The 15,311-nt window shown below is 46.3% G+C and overlaps 1 long non-coding RNA gene across 1 annotated transcript in view; it reads left to right on the plus strand.

Moving 5' to 3' along the window:
* The first annotated feature begins 1,892 nt into the window (after positions 1-1,892).
* The window catches only part of LOC146338465 (uncharacterized), a 39,368-nt gene continuing 25,949 nt past the window's right edge, over positions 1,893-15,311 (plus strand). The window contains exon 1 of the long non-coding RNA XR_014784755.1: positions 1,893-1,985. This is a non-coding gene — a long non-coding RNA (uncharacterized LOC146338465). The remainder of the gene's footprint in view (positions 1,986-15,311) is intronic.

Consider the following 15,311-nt stretch of genomic DNA (forward strand, 5'->3'; position numbering starts at 1 on the left):
GGTGCGGGGGGGTGCGGAGGATTTCTCCCCAAAACTTGTTCGGGGGGCCGAACACGTTGGCGCTTGGCCCCCCGAAGTTTCGGGGAGAAATTCTCCGCCATCCCTACCTTAAACTGGGCTTGAAGCGTAGGAAGCCGAGGAGCCTACAGGTAGCCAGAGAGATGATTGCATGATGAAAGACAGGCCACGTGTGCTCACAAGTAGCCCAAATCCAATCTATGAGAAATTCTCCAAAGTCACCACTGAATTTCTTTTTGAGAGCAATTTCTCTTCTATCAAACTGAATGAGAATGGTTGAAAAAAAAAAGTGGGATAAATTTTCAGCATAGCACTGGTCTGTACTGTGAAGATTGTGCATCTGCTTTTAGCTTCTTGATCTGTACCCCCCAGATTGGAATACTGTAATATTGTATACATGGGGTTCATGCACGTTTCAGCTAAATGATTCCCCTAGTGGAGAATGCAGCAACGAGAATTGTAGGTGGGATTGTATCACACAGATTCTGAAAGAGTCCCACTGGCTGCCTAGTTACTTCCAAGCCAAATTCAAGGTGCTTTTGCTTACCTTTAGGGCTGTCAGAGGGGCTGTGGGGTTCGCCAAACTTTCAGCAGCTCAGCCCCCAGACTTTGGCTTGCCTCCCCATGAACTGGCCTTATTCAATTGCATTGAGTCCAGCCACTTTGCAGATTTTCCATCCCCCCATAGCAATTTGTGCAAATTGCAGCCACAATTCACATAAATTGCACAAATTTCTGCTGTAATTTGTGTAACTTGTGCAAATTGTGGTGGCAGTTTGTGCAAATTATGTAAATAACAGCCAAAATTTGTGCAAATTGCTATTGGGGGGGCGAGAAAAGTTCCCAGATTTCAGGAGAAAGCCCATGGCTTGACTCACAACTGCAAGCTGAGCCAAGAAAATCCGGTGAGCCCCCAAAAGTCTAGATTTCCCCACAACAGACATCCCTACTTACCTTTAAATCTCGGAGGGAGCAATCTTATGGCTGCTAGTTAGTGGCTTGACGGCTATAGGATATATCGGTTTCCGGAGACCCAACCTTCCTCCCCCATACACACACTGCCTCTCAGGCAGCTTGGAAGGGCCCCACACTCCATGCTCGGAAGAGGAGCATGGAGCGGTGAAAACAGGGCGTTCCCGGGGGTGTTGGGTGGCGTGGAAGGTGGAAATGCAGGTACGACACATCCTATGTGTTGCCCAGCCTCCCCTGCTCTGCCTCTCCACAGCTAGACAGCTGAAATCAGCTGTCTAGTTGCAAATGCAAGGTGGCTGAAGAATGAAGTAGACGATCCCCTCCGTGCTTCTCCTGCTCTTCATTGGATAGGTGGTCACCTCTGAATTCAGAGGCAGCTGCCTATCCCCATAGGATTGCACCCTAAATAACTTGGAGACCAAGTATCACATTTCCCTATACTAGCTTGTCTGTGATTTAAGATTGCCAGGGGTTGCATCTCTCCAAGTATCTCAGATGGATTATTTCAGGTCAACCCAACAAGCTTTTTTGAAAGCTCAGAATAAAAGACTGCAAAATCAGTACATACCACCACCAAAATCGAGCATTTGAATGGATGAATATGAATGGAGAACAGGAAGCACAAGCAATCCAGTTGTGGGTAATAATATAACGCAATGCAGGACAATGATTCATCAAAAACTGTTCTGCTGCTTTTGGGGATGTGTGTTTCAGACACGAAATGCCAGTATGTAGGAATGCGAAAATGATTGCAGAAATAAAGAGACAGGTTTTAAGGTGTCGGTCTCAGAATGATTGATGTAGTCCAAGATCTAATGTAACGTTTTCATGAAAACCCATGGCATTCTTTAAAACTAGATGCACTCCTATGTGTTGTTCTATGCAAGAGTACATTCTGTTCCATTTGAGGTAAGGGAGCTGGAGTTTCACAACTCAAGCTGAACAGAACAAAGCAGTCACAATGGAGCAACCAGTCATCACATTCTGCTGAAAAGGTATGGCCTGAAGCCAGATATGAAGGTTTTCTTTCTGATATGTCCAACTTTGCACTTCTTACATTCTCAGAGGTATTCACTTGTTATTGCTCCACACTTTCGAAAGCTGAACCATGATGGCACTGGAGACAAGTGCTGGACTTTGCTTAAACTAAACCTCAAATGGCTATCTACAAAACAAAACAAGATGGTGAGGGAAGGTGATTCCAAGATTATTCTCTTACATTCAGTCCTAAAAAGCAAACAAACTAAACCAAACAGAGCTTGCAACATTGCAAGTTGCTGTAGTTCTATGCAGTAAAAAAAGAAAAGAAAAGAAAGACCAGCAGAAGAGTTGAAGACTGAAATATTACTGATCTGACATTCTTTTGCTGTAGAAAACAGGCATGCTGTTGATGCTAAGGTGTTACAGGATGAAATGCTGCAGGAAAGGGGAAATTTGTCAATCCAAAGGCTAAATCCCAGAGGAGGTTAAAATGGCTAATATCTGGGTGTAAACTACAGGATGGGGATAATGTTTTAGCCTCCCGGGCTTCATGGGGAATTTAAGTGGCTGGCTGGTTCTTTTGCAGCACATTTTGAATGCTGGGAGAATGGGTATCATGAACAGACAGCAATATGTTTTGTTCTGTATGCTATGTGAAAGACTGTAGAATTTGAACTGAACAGGGCTTCTTTACTTCACAAGCCCTGTTCAGGTGTTCAGGGTCTGAATAGAATGAACATGCAAGGAGAAGGAGTGCTCTAGTTCTGCTCCCCTCCTTGCATGTTTCCATCACCCTACACTCGTGTAGGGTGTTGGTCTGAGGTAGAGAGCTTTCTGTACCTTTGGAGGCTCTCTGTGTAATCCAGGGCCTTGAAAAATCAGCACTCTGGCTTGCTGCATAGATACAGGAGGCTCTCCAGACCTTCACCCTACACAAGTACAGGGAAATGGAAATGCGGGGGGGGGGGGGCACTAGAGAGTTCCTTCTTCTCACACATTGATTCTACACAGATCCTGAATGCCTGAATAGGGCTAAAGAATTTCAACATTTGGTAAACACAGATATGATAATTTAGTCCTAATAATTTATATTTAAATTGCTCTATTTCAATGTCTTATCTTCCTTCACCCTGGGTAAATGGATAGCACATGGTCCAACAATGATAATTGTATTTTATCACTAGGTGCCACTATACTCTGGTTTCTTTTCAGATTGTATAAACAGTTTGCCTTACTAGGTGACACTAGATCCCTGTTATGTGTGCAGGTCATGCTACATCAGCACTCAGTGATGGAAAACAAGCATTACAATACAGTATTAACATTAGTCTTTTCCTATTTCTGCTGCTGCTGTGTAACTTGAATTCCCCGTGATACCAGCAAAGTGTGGAGGATTGTCCAGCATGACAAGGAGCAGGTGGGAAGCAAGGTTTGCTGTACTAGTAGGTCTGTCCAGCAAAGAATCCAATACTAGCACACACAGCTAGGAGTTGGGTAGGATCAGACGATGCACCAGCAACAATCGCTCGGCAAGCAAAGGGTCTTATAGATGGCATGGCTTTCCCTCTGTTTCCTGTAATATCAGTGGAGCTTTGATCCAGATCAGTCTTCCCCAACCTCATTCCCTGTAGATGTTTTGTACTACAATGCCCATCTGTCCTAGCCAGAACGGAAAGTAGTCAAGCATGATGGAAATTATAGTCTAAAACGTATGGAGAGTACCAGGCTGGGGATGGCTGTTCAAGAACATACATTGGTTAGTGGCTCCTTCTTCAATGTAGGGCTCAGAGATGGAAGTCTCATGCTTACCCAATTATAAATCAGTTATTGTTTCATTGTTCAGCCATATTGGGGGGGGGGGGTTGTGTCAGCGGTTTTGTATAGCAATGCCCATCTTTGAAACATCTACCAATGCATCTTCAATGAAAATGAGTCCTCCAAACTCTTCAAGTGCAAGTTGTTCTGAATTCTTGGTGTGTGTGTGTGTGTGTGTGTGTATTCAGATTTTTCCTTGATACATTAGTAATGTTGCTAGTATCCATAGAGAATTAAAACCTGACACAGAGATTCTCAGTTAAGTTAGAAACTAGGGAAAGAGAGGGGTATTAATAACTCTTTAATTTAAGGAAAATATACATTATTTAAAGCATTCATAGAGATGTGCTTTTAAGTGGCATGATGAAAATATACCATCTGGATCATTGGGGGATGGTTCATTGTAATTCTAATATTTGCATGTCATTTAAAATGTAATTCCTATTAACAAAAGGCCAAAAAAGATTGTGAAAGTTGGAGGAATAAATGATGGATCAATTTAATCCAAGATGTTTCTGAGAAGGGAATCTAAAACGAGAATAAAATGGCCTCCCTTATGTCCTTCCCTGCCTGTGATCATAGCTCATTAGGGCTGCTGCAACTGGGACCTTTAGATAAATGGTTTCCTGTTCTTGCTTGACTTTCAGTCTCCTTGGCTCTTTCTAAAAGAAGAACCAAGAGCTATAACTAGGGATGTACGAAAGTCACTTACCTTTTCGAAGGGTGACATTTGTGGTGAAGGGAAGGTGCTCTGTCCCTCCCCCTGAAATTCTGGCTGGGGGGGAGGCGCTCCGTCCCTCCCCCCCCCGAATCCTGGTCAGCTGGCCACTCCACAGGGATTCTGCGGAGCTGCCGGCCTGCTCTGCCAGCGGCCGAACGTCCGGCCGCTGGCTAGCAGGGTTGCAAATGGTGGTGGCCGTAGCCACCGCCATTTGCGTCCCTGCAGTCAGCTGTGATAGGCTACGTAAACATTTACGTAGCCTATCACATTTTTTGGGTTTTTTTTAACTGGAAATGGCGGCAGCCGCCGCCGCCGCACCACAGCGCCACTGCCGCTGGAGCCGCCAGGAAGATCCACCCAAGGTAAGTCCCGTCCCGGGGGGGGCGGGGGGGCAGACCGTTCCACCACCAATTTCGGGGGGCCGAATGCGCTGGCATTCGGCCTCCCCGAGATCCGTGGCAGAATTCTCTGACATCCCTAGCTATAACCAGCAAAAGACACTGTAGTTCTTATATCTAACTAGAGTATAAGCATAGATGAAACAGCTTATCTTACACCTTGTGATTAGTGTAATTGCATGCATTTTGCTTGATTTCTTTACATGTTGACTAGCAGCTGAATGTGTGAACTGAGTCCATTGAAAACCATTGGGTGTTTGAGGCAATATGAGAGTGCAGTCTAGCCTAGGATAGTTTGAACTGTGATGGTTCATTCACACACTCAGTATATCGCTGGATGCGCCAGTCATCAAATAATGAGCGTGCGTGTGCAAACCAGCCCTTTGGCATGAAATGCACAAACCTCCTTTCGTTAAATTCTGATTAATATGATTTTATTGAGACTTTTAGCAAGCTTTCAAGGACATTTGTACCCTTCAAAATTTAAAGCCAAAGAACTGTGCGTTATACTTTTATATACTATTGGAGGCACAGTAGTGCCTCCAATAGATAAGGTGGTCAGTCAGAAAAGGATTCTGCCATGTTAAATGAAAATCAGGGGGATGGGTTAGTCTAACCTTAATACAATTGAAAGAGTTTCACCAATCTTCCTGAAAACCTCATGTGCCAGGAAAAAAGGAAAGGTTCCTCCTGTGCAAGCACCAGGTCATTACTCACCCTTAGAGGGACGCTGCTTGCACGGGCGTTTTCATGGCAGACTGTAGTGGGGTGGTTTGCCGTTGCCTTCCCCAGTCATGAATACCTTTCCCCCAGCAAGCTGGGTCCTCATTTTACCGACCTCGGAAGGATGGAGGGCTGAGTCGACCTGAGCCGGCTACCTGAGACCCAGCTTCCGCTGGGATTGAACTCAGGTCGTGGGGAGAGTTTTGGTTGCAATTCTGCCACCTACCACTCTGCGCCACACGAGGCTCTCATGTGCCAGACAGAATGTCTATTTTATATAACCTGAGAAATTCAGGAAGATTGGTTAAAGACTGAAGGAGAAAAGGCAGTTAACATAAAGAAAGAAAAAAAGTACTCAGTCATGCAGTTTTGGCACTGAAAACATGTGTTGGCAACCTTTTGTGCCCATCATTTGCCAAGGGGCTGAGGGCTATTTATGAAAACCATATACAGTCAGGGCCAGAAATATTGGAACAAGGATAACTGCTTTGGCAGTTGGCCTCTGTACACCACCACATTGAAGTTGAAAGGAAACACACCCAGATGGGGGTGAAGTCAGGACTTTCATCTGTAATTCAAGGGGTGTGACAAAAGTGGGGCACTAACCATCCAGGAAGGACAGCCAGTGGCTAGGGTTGGCAGAGAATTTCTCCCCGAAACTTCGGGGGGCCAAGCGCCAACATGTTCAGCCCCCCGAACAAGTTTTGGGGAGAAATTCTCCGCACCCCCCTGCCCCCCGCACCCCCCCCCCGGGACGGGACTTACCTTTCCCGGCGGGTCCCGGCGGCGGTTCGTCGGGTCTTTGTCAGGGGCGGGGGCGGCAGCCGATCTTTCGACCAGCTGCCGCCGCCGCCATACCAATAAAACAAACAAACAAAAAAACGCCCCCGTGATAGGCTACGTGACGATTAACGTAGCATATCACGGCTAGATTTGCAAAGTCAGCCGTGATAGGCTACGTAAATCGTCACGTAGCCTAACACGGGTGACTTTGCATATCTAGCCATGATAGGCTACATTAATCGTCACGTAGCCTATCACGGGGGTGTTGTTTTTTTTAATTTTTAATTTTGCGGCCAAGCGAGGCGAGGCGCCTCCTCCCCGGCCTGAATTTCGGACGGGCGAGGCAGGAAGCCTCCCCCCCCCGGCCTGAACTTTGCGGGGAGAGCAGCGAAGCACCTCCCCCCCACCGCGAAAAGCTGCGAGACCAGGTAAGTGACTTTCGTGCACCCCTACCAGTGGCATACACATACACCCATCATTGGTGGCTCATAAGTAATGGAACAAACCAACATCATTTCAAACTTAAGGACCGCCATTAATACCTGGATACAAATCCTTTGCAGTCAATGACTGCCTGAAGTCTGGAACCCATGGACATGACCAAATGCTAAGTTTCCTCCCTCGAGATGCTTTGCCAGGCCTTTACTGCAGCTGCCTTCAGCTAGGGGTGGATGAAAGTCACTTACCTGTTGTCGAAGCTTGTCCGCGGTGGGGGGGAGGCGCTTTGCTGCTCCCCCCGTGAAGTTCAGGCCAGGGGGGAGGCTTCCCGCCTCGCCCGGCCGAAATTCAGGCCGGGGAGGAGGCTTCCCGCCTCGCCCGGCCGCGATCTCCAAAGTTTTTTTTTTTAAAAAAAACGCCCCCGTGATAGGCTACGTGACGATTAACATAGCCTATCACGGCTAGATCTACAAAGTCAGCCATGATAGGCTACGTTAATCGTCACGTAGCCTATCATGGGGGCGTTTTTTTTTTTCTTTTATTGGAATGGTGGCGGCGGCAGCCGGTCGAAAGACCAGCTGCCGCTCCTGTCCCGCACGAACACCCACCAAACCGCCAGCCGGACCCGCTGCCGGGAGGGACATTCGGCAAAGGTAAGTCCCATCCCGGGGGGGTGCGGGGGGCGGGGGGGCAGGGGGCATGGAGAATTTCTCTCCGAAACTTGTTCGGGGGGCCGAACACTTCTCCGCCATCCCTACCTTCAGCTGCTGCTTGTTTGTGGGTCTTTCTGCCTTCAGTCTTGCCCGGCTGCTGGATAGCAGTCCCTGTAGTTTGCATCCCTGTAGTCAGCCGTGATAGGCTACCTAAAGACTTACATGGCCTATCACGTCTGGCTTTAAAAAAATAACACGCGTATGCAAATAGCGGCGGCTACAGCCGCCGCCATTTGCGTTCCTTATTTTTGGCCGACTTACTCTATGTAAATATTTACATAGACTAAGACGGCGAAAATAAGGGGAATGCAAATAGTGTAGTGGACGCTATTTGTGTTCCCCCTTATTTTCGCCGTCTTAGGCTACGTAAAGATTTATGTAGACTAAGACGGCCAAAAATAAGGAACACAAATGGCAATGGCCATAGCCGCCGCCATTTGCGTATGCATTTTTTTTTTTTAAGCCAGACGAGATAGGCTACGTAAGTCTTTACGTAGCCTATCATGGCTGACTACAGGGACGCAAACTACAGGGACTGCTAGCCAGCGGCGAGATGTCCGCGGAGCGGAGCTGGCTGGCCAGGATTCTGGGGGGGAGGGACGGAGCGCCTCCCCCCCCAGCAGAACCTGGCAGAGTCAGGCAGGGGGGTTTCGTACAACCCTAATTACCAGTGGTTTGACCTTGTTGTGAAGCCTCTGTATTTACATTCATAAAGCCATCTCTGGACTGTAGATGTTGACAATGACATGCCTACCTCTGCAAGAGTGTTCTTGACCTGGCTAGATGTTGTGAAAGGGTTCCTCTTCACCATGAGCAGAATTCTGCGGTCATCCACTTTAGTTGTCTTCTGTGGTCTGCCAGGCCTTTTGCTGTTGCTGAGCTTGCCAGTTAATTCCTTCTTTTTCAGGATGTTCGAAACTGTTGTATTGGCCACTCCCACTGTTTTTGCTATCTCTCTGATGGGTTTATTTTGTTTCCTCAGCCTAATGATGGCCTCCTTCACTCGCATGGACACCTCTTTGGACCTCATGTTCGGGGTTCCAGTGAACAGCTACTGAATGCAAATGTAACACTCAGAACCATCTCCAGGCCTTTTATCTGCTTGATTGGTCATGGGGTGCCCAGGAAACAGGCCACACCTGGCCATGCAGCTGCTTGTCAGCCATTCGTTCCATTACTTGTGAGCCACCAATGATGTGTGTGCGTGTCTGCCACTGGCTATCCTTCCCGAATGGTTAGTGCCCCACTTTTGTCAAACCCCTTGAATTACAGCTGAGAGTCCTGGCTTCGCTCCCATCTGGGTGTGTTTCCTTTCAACTTCAATGAGGTGGTGTACGGAGGCCAACTGCCAAAACAGTTATCCTTGTTCCAATATTTCTGGCCCTGACTGTATGTTCTCCTATTGCCTTTGTATTGCAGTTGGTAGAATGGAATTTCTTTTTAATTTTTTTTTTACTTATTTTAAAAATAATTTTTATTGGTATAATGAATCCCTATGAGATTTCATGAGCTGGAACTCGGAATATTGAGGTGGTATGGTAGAGGAATAACTGCTGTGAAGAGAAAAAGCAGTAGCAACAGCAGCTAACTGAGTTTTGGGGTCCTTTCTGTGTGTGTACACAGACAAGCAATCCCCTCAGCATGACCAGACCCCACTGCTTCTTTTTAGTGGTCTGCACTCTCAGCTGTTCCCCTTCTTCCTCTGCTCCCCACCTTCCCCTTAATCATTTGTTTCACTAAGGTCCCTTTCTGGATTCAAGTGCTGGGAACTTGATTCCCTCTGGGACGGAGGAAGGAGGCCCCCAGGATGAAGCTTAGTGGGGCGGATCTTCTGGCGGTGGCAGTGGCGGTGGTGGAGGCGGTGGCCATTTGCATCTGGTGTTTGCCGTGATAGGCTACATAAGTATTTACGTAGCCTATCACGGCAAGCAATAAAATCAATAACAGCGTACGCAAATGGCAGCGGCTATGGTGGCGGCCATTTGCCTTCCCTATTTTTTGCTGTTTTAGCCTACATAAATATTTACATAGGCTAATACGTCAAAAAAAAAAGGGGGGAACGCAAATAGTGTAGTGGGCACTACTTGCGTTCCTTTTCCTCGCGCCGTTTTAGCCTACGTAAATATTTACGTAAGCTATTACGGTGAAAAAAAAGGAACGCAAATAGCGCCCACTACGCTACTTGCGTTCGTACATCCCTTTTTCCTAGGGATGTGCGAAAGACACTTACCGTTTCGCGGATATGCTTCGCAGTGGGGGGGAGGCGCTGCGTCCCTCCCCCCAGAATCCTCGACAGAGGGGAGGCGCTCCGTTCCTCCCACCCAGAATCCTCGACCGGCCAGCTGTGCTCCACAGCGGCTCTGCGGAGCAGCCGGCCAGGCCCAGACCAGCGCTGTCCACAGCCAGATTTCCGGCTATGGAGGGCTCTGGGTTAAAAAAAACAAAACAAACCGCGTACGCAAATGCGTTCCTTATTTTTGGCCATCTTAGTCTATGTAAATTTTTACCTAGACTATTATGGCGAAAATAAAGGGGAACGCAAATAGCGCCCGCTACGCTATTTCCGTTCCAATTTATTTTGGCCGTAATAGTCTACGTAAATATTTATGTAGACTAAGACGGCCAAAAATAAGGAATGCAAATGGCGGAGGCCATAGCCGCCATTTGCATACTAGGGATGTCAGAGAATTTCTCCACGAATCTCGGGAAGGCCGAATGCCAGCACATTCGGCCCCCCGAAATTGGTGGAGAAACAGTCTGCCCCCAAGCCCCGCCCAGGACGGGACTTACCTTGTGCGAATGTCCCTGGCGGCGGCTCCGGTGGCGGTTCGGTGTCGGCGGCGGCGGCTGCGGCGGCCGGTCTTCCAACCGGCTGCCGCCGCCGCCATTTCCAAGTTAAAAAAAAAAAAGTGATAGGCTACGTAAAGATTTACGTAGCCTATCATGGCTAGATTTTTAAAAAACACCATGATAGGCTACGTAAATGTTTACGTAGCCTATCATGGCTGAGTGAAAAAAACACAAAAAACTGCGCGTATGCAAATGGCGGCGCTCATGGGTGCCGCCATTTGTGTTCCTTATTTTGGCACGTCTAGTCTATGTAAACAATTACGTAGACTACGGCGAAAATAAGGGGACCGCTATTTGCATTCCCCTTATTTTCGCCGTAGTCTACGTAAATGTTTATGTAGACTACACGTGCCAAAATAAGGAACGCAAATGGCGGTGCCCGTGGGCGCTGCCATTTGCGTATGTGCGGGTTTGTTTGTTTTTTCACTCAGCTGTGATAGGCTATGTAAACATTTACGTAGCCTATCACGGCTGACTGCAGGGACACAAACGGCGGCGGCTACGGCTGCCGCCATTTGCGTCCCGGCAGGACAGGATTTGCGGAGGGAGGGACGGGGCGCCTCCCCCTGGCCAGAATTTAGGGGGGAGGGACGGGGTGCCTCCGCCCCACCATGAAGCAACTTTCGGGTTCAGGTAAGGGACTTTCGTACATCCCTATTGCATACGCGTTTTTTTTTCTTTAGCCTGCCATGATAGGCTACGTAAATACTTACATAGCAGCCTATCACGGCCTCCGCAGGGATGCAAAAGGCGTCCCTGCATTAGCCATGATAGGCTACATATGTATTTATGTAGCCTATCACGGCATGAAAGAGGAAGCGAATGGCGGCCACAGGGCGGCCGCCATTCGCAAGTCGGTGCCGACGGGAGCAGGTAAGTGCTCCATTTCGCGCTATTTTCGTGGGGTGGGGGTTTCGTGCTGCCCAACTTTCGTGGGTTGGGGGAGTTGGGGGCTTCGTTCCACGATGGATTTTGGGGGGCTGAATGCACTTGCATTCAGCCTCACCGAGATCCATCGTGGAATTCTCTGACATCCCTATTTTTTTTTGCCACAGTACCCTATGTAAATGTTTATGTAGGCTAAAATGGCAAGAAATAGGGAACACAAATGGTGGCCGCCGTAGCCACCACCATTTGCGTATGCTTTTTTTTTTTTGCCTGCTGTGATAGGCTACATACATACTTACGTAGCCTATCACGGCAGCCTGGCTGGACGCAAATGGCGGCCACTACGGCAGCCGCCATTTGCATCCACAGCAGCCAGTCTGTGGCCGAAACTCCAGCTGCGGACGGCCCTGGTCGGCTGCTCCGCGGAGCCGCTGCTCCGCGGAGCTGGTTGGATAGGATTCCAGGGGGGAAGACCGGATCGCCTCCCCCCTCGTCGAGGATTCCAGGGGGAGGGACAGAGCGCCTCCCCCCCCCACCGGGAATCAATCCACGAAAATGTAAGTGAATTTCGTACATCCCTAGAAGCAGGCAATTGTGCTGACAAAGCTGTGGTCAAGCCATGGAACAATGGAGCAGATGAGAAAAGGTTATGTTTGTTACTCCCTGCAGCTAGCCACTCAACAAGTCCAAAGTGTTCCCATGTACCCTGATAAGGCCTTTAGTAACATTATCTGCTTAAAACAATGAGAAACTGTCCCTGTAAGATTCTACCCCCCCCCCGTCATTCAGAACCAAATTTTCCAGTTAGCAACTACAGAAAAGAGGCATCAAAAAACAAAAAACTGGAGGCTGTCAGGGGATTAACGAAAGCAACAGTGTCCTGTGAAAAAGAGAAGAACCATGTTTGCTCCAACCTGGCTTGGTTGATTTTTACATTTTGCTTAACTCTGAACTTTATTAGCAGCTCTTGATGTTTTGAGAGCTTTTTTGGTTCTTGCCTCCCTTTTGGGAGAAGAGTAATTTTTTTCTCTTTTTGGACATATTTTCTCTTGGCTTTGAGACTATTTTGGGATATCTTTCCCCAAGCCAGTTTCTCTGAGCCAAGCACTTGGTGCCTGAGCAGCTTGGTATGACTTTTGCCTGCTATTTTATTTCACTCATAGCTGAAGCATGGGCTTCACAACACTTTTCAATTTTAAATGTTGCCTTTACTCTCTGCTTGGATTAATTTTCCCTACCGGGACGTTGCTGAGTTCTACTCTCTGGATTCTAGGAGAGGTCTCTTTCCACCTTCCTCTGGGACCACTAAAGCCTGGTCTTCAGATCTCTGCTTGTGACCTGCAGAGGTAGCTATATATTCCTTTTTAATCTCCCCACCCCCACACCCCCACCCCTCACTCTTCCTTTTCTCTAAAAGTTTGGACCATACTGCTATATAGCTGAAAGATTCAAACACTGCATTTAACTAGTTTGGATTGGTGGAAGTTTAAGTACAGCTACGTACAGTTGAAACTGCTGCTGGGTTTACAGGGGGCTGCTAACAGTGTTTTGGGCTTAACATTGGGCCTACTAACGTTTTTTTTAAATAGGTCTTGGTAAGACTTAAACTGTAGTGCATTTTGCATAGTGTACAAATGTATTTTCTTTGAATCGTTGCATGTTTCACATTTTATTTCTGTGTATGATGTTCTTCTGCATTTAGGTTTCTTTATAAAGCATTCATATCTTAAGACTTGTTGTGTGGCATGATTTCATATGTTTAAAAACTTAAAAGGGTATCCACTGTTTTCTTGCTTAAGTTTGAAAACATATTGAACTTTTAGATAGCTTTTTAGATAGCAGGGATCTGTATTGGGACCAATGCTTTTCAACTTCTTCATAAAGACAGTGTGGTGTAGTGGTTAGAGTGTTGGAGTGGAACCTGGGGGATCTGGGTTCTATTCCCCACTCGCCTCAGCCATGAAGCTCACTGGGTGTCTTTGGGCCACTCACTGACTCTGATATGTCTCACGGTTGTTGTGAGGATGAAATGGAGGAGGATGTCCATGGAAGATGCCTTGCGTTACTTGCAAGAGGAACAGAGGCAGGATATAAATGTAATAATAGCAAATGTAAAAAAGAAATAGTAGTAATAGTAATAGTAATAGTGATAGTGATAATAATAAATTATCTGGAATTAGGACTAAGCAGCAAGGCGGCCAAGTTTGCTGATGACACCAAATTATTGATGGCAGTTAAAACAAAGAAGGATTGCGAAGAGCTCCAAAAGGATCACTCCATAGCGGAAAAATGGACATCAAAATGGCAAATGCAGCTCTATGTAAGCAAATGTAAAGTGATGCACATTGGGGGAGGGGAATCCCAACTTCACTTGTATGCTCATGATAGACAGAGATCTTGGGCCTATGGTTGACAGTTTGATGACAATGTCAACTCAGTGTGCAGCTGCTATGAAGAAAAAGGCACATTCCGTGTATTCCAAGGTATCAATAGGAAAGAAATTGACTTGGCTGTGGGGATGGGAAAACGCTGCAAAGTTTTTTTAAAACACTTTTTCAAAACCACTTTTGAGAGAGAGAGAGAGAGATTGAAATTGTACGCAAGCTTATTTATTTATTTATTGCATTTTATTCTGCCTTTTAGCTCAAAAGTCTCCCAAGGTGACAAACAAAGATAGGAAATAAGACAGCCCCTGCCACAGGTTTATATTCTAAAAAACATAATACAAAAGGACAGGGGATTGGGAGGGAGGACGAAATACAGAGGCCAGGTGGAGAAGCCATGTGGCATAGCTGTTTCTCATTACACTTTGCATGGTACATACAAGAACACAATGCAAATGGAGGGTCATCAAATCAAACATGCTATAAAGGCTTTAGACAAGCCCAGTTTACAACCCAACAAACCACACACACACTGAACTCAAATAAACAGTAAGTGAAGACAATTCCTGCCTGCATGCTTACAATCTAAACAGACATAACACATAAGGAAAAAAGAGTAGGGAGGGATGGGGGGGATAGGATGCAATCCTAGGCACATTTATGCAGAAATCAATTCTACAACTCCCAACATTCCCCAGCCAAGCTTTCAGTAGGAACGATGCTCGCTCTCATCTTCCTCAGCACAGCCTGCTGGAATGGGATGTTTAGGATGCTTGCAAGGGTAAAACTTAGTAAAGGTAGTACTTACAGGATTTAAAAAAATACAAAACTATACAAATGGACAATTTTAAAAAGATAAACATTTAAATTTTGAAATATATTGTATTTTTCTACAATAAAATGGTGCTGATTCTGAACTAAATGTGTTCAGCTTCAGGATAGCAGAAGCAAGCTCCATTTTACTTCTGCACTCATAGCTGTGATATAATTAAAGTGAGTTTAATCAAAGTGAGTTTAAAGTATAAAAGTATGCACTCTCAGAGTACTTAAACAAAAAAAGTCAGGGTTGGCAAAAATTGCACACCATGGATTGGTGAGGCAGGGCTGTGAACTTGTTCCTGTATTCCAAAGGCTGCTTTTCTCTGTGATTCGGAGAATATCATATGCTATTTTAATTATGGAATTATAATTGATGTTACGGTTTTGTGTATGTGTGAAAATGGAGGGGGAGGGTTACAAAGGGTTCCTGCTCACTTCCAAGGAATAAAATCATCATTACATACAAAGGGATGCCTATGCTTTCTCCTGAGCAGTCCAGTCTTTACTTCTTACAAGTAAGATATGCATAATCTGGAGAGCTTCGACTATTAGGCAGTACAGAAATGAAATAAATAAACAAACAAACAATTATGCACTGTGCTGCTTCTGAGTAGGACTGCTCCGGTGGATGCTTTCTGATGGATTTTTGGATGCTTTCAGAACAAAAGTTGGGAGGCTTTCAGAACATGTTCCTATGTTCCAAAGGCTGCTTTTCTATGTGGCTCTGGGAGTATCAAATCTTATTTTAATCATTATCATTGTTATCATCGCTATGTGGACTCTCTGCTTCCATTCATCATCTTAAAGT

The sequence above is a fragment of the Heloderma suspectum genome, chromosome 9 (genome assembly GCF_057233095.1).
Source record: "Heloderma suspectum isolate Gila_16-S chromosome 9, 16-S_ref, whole genome shotgun sequence".
NCBI lineage: Eukaryota > Metazoa > Chordata > Lepidosauria > Squamata > Helodermatidae > Heloderma > Heloderma suspectum.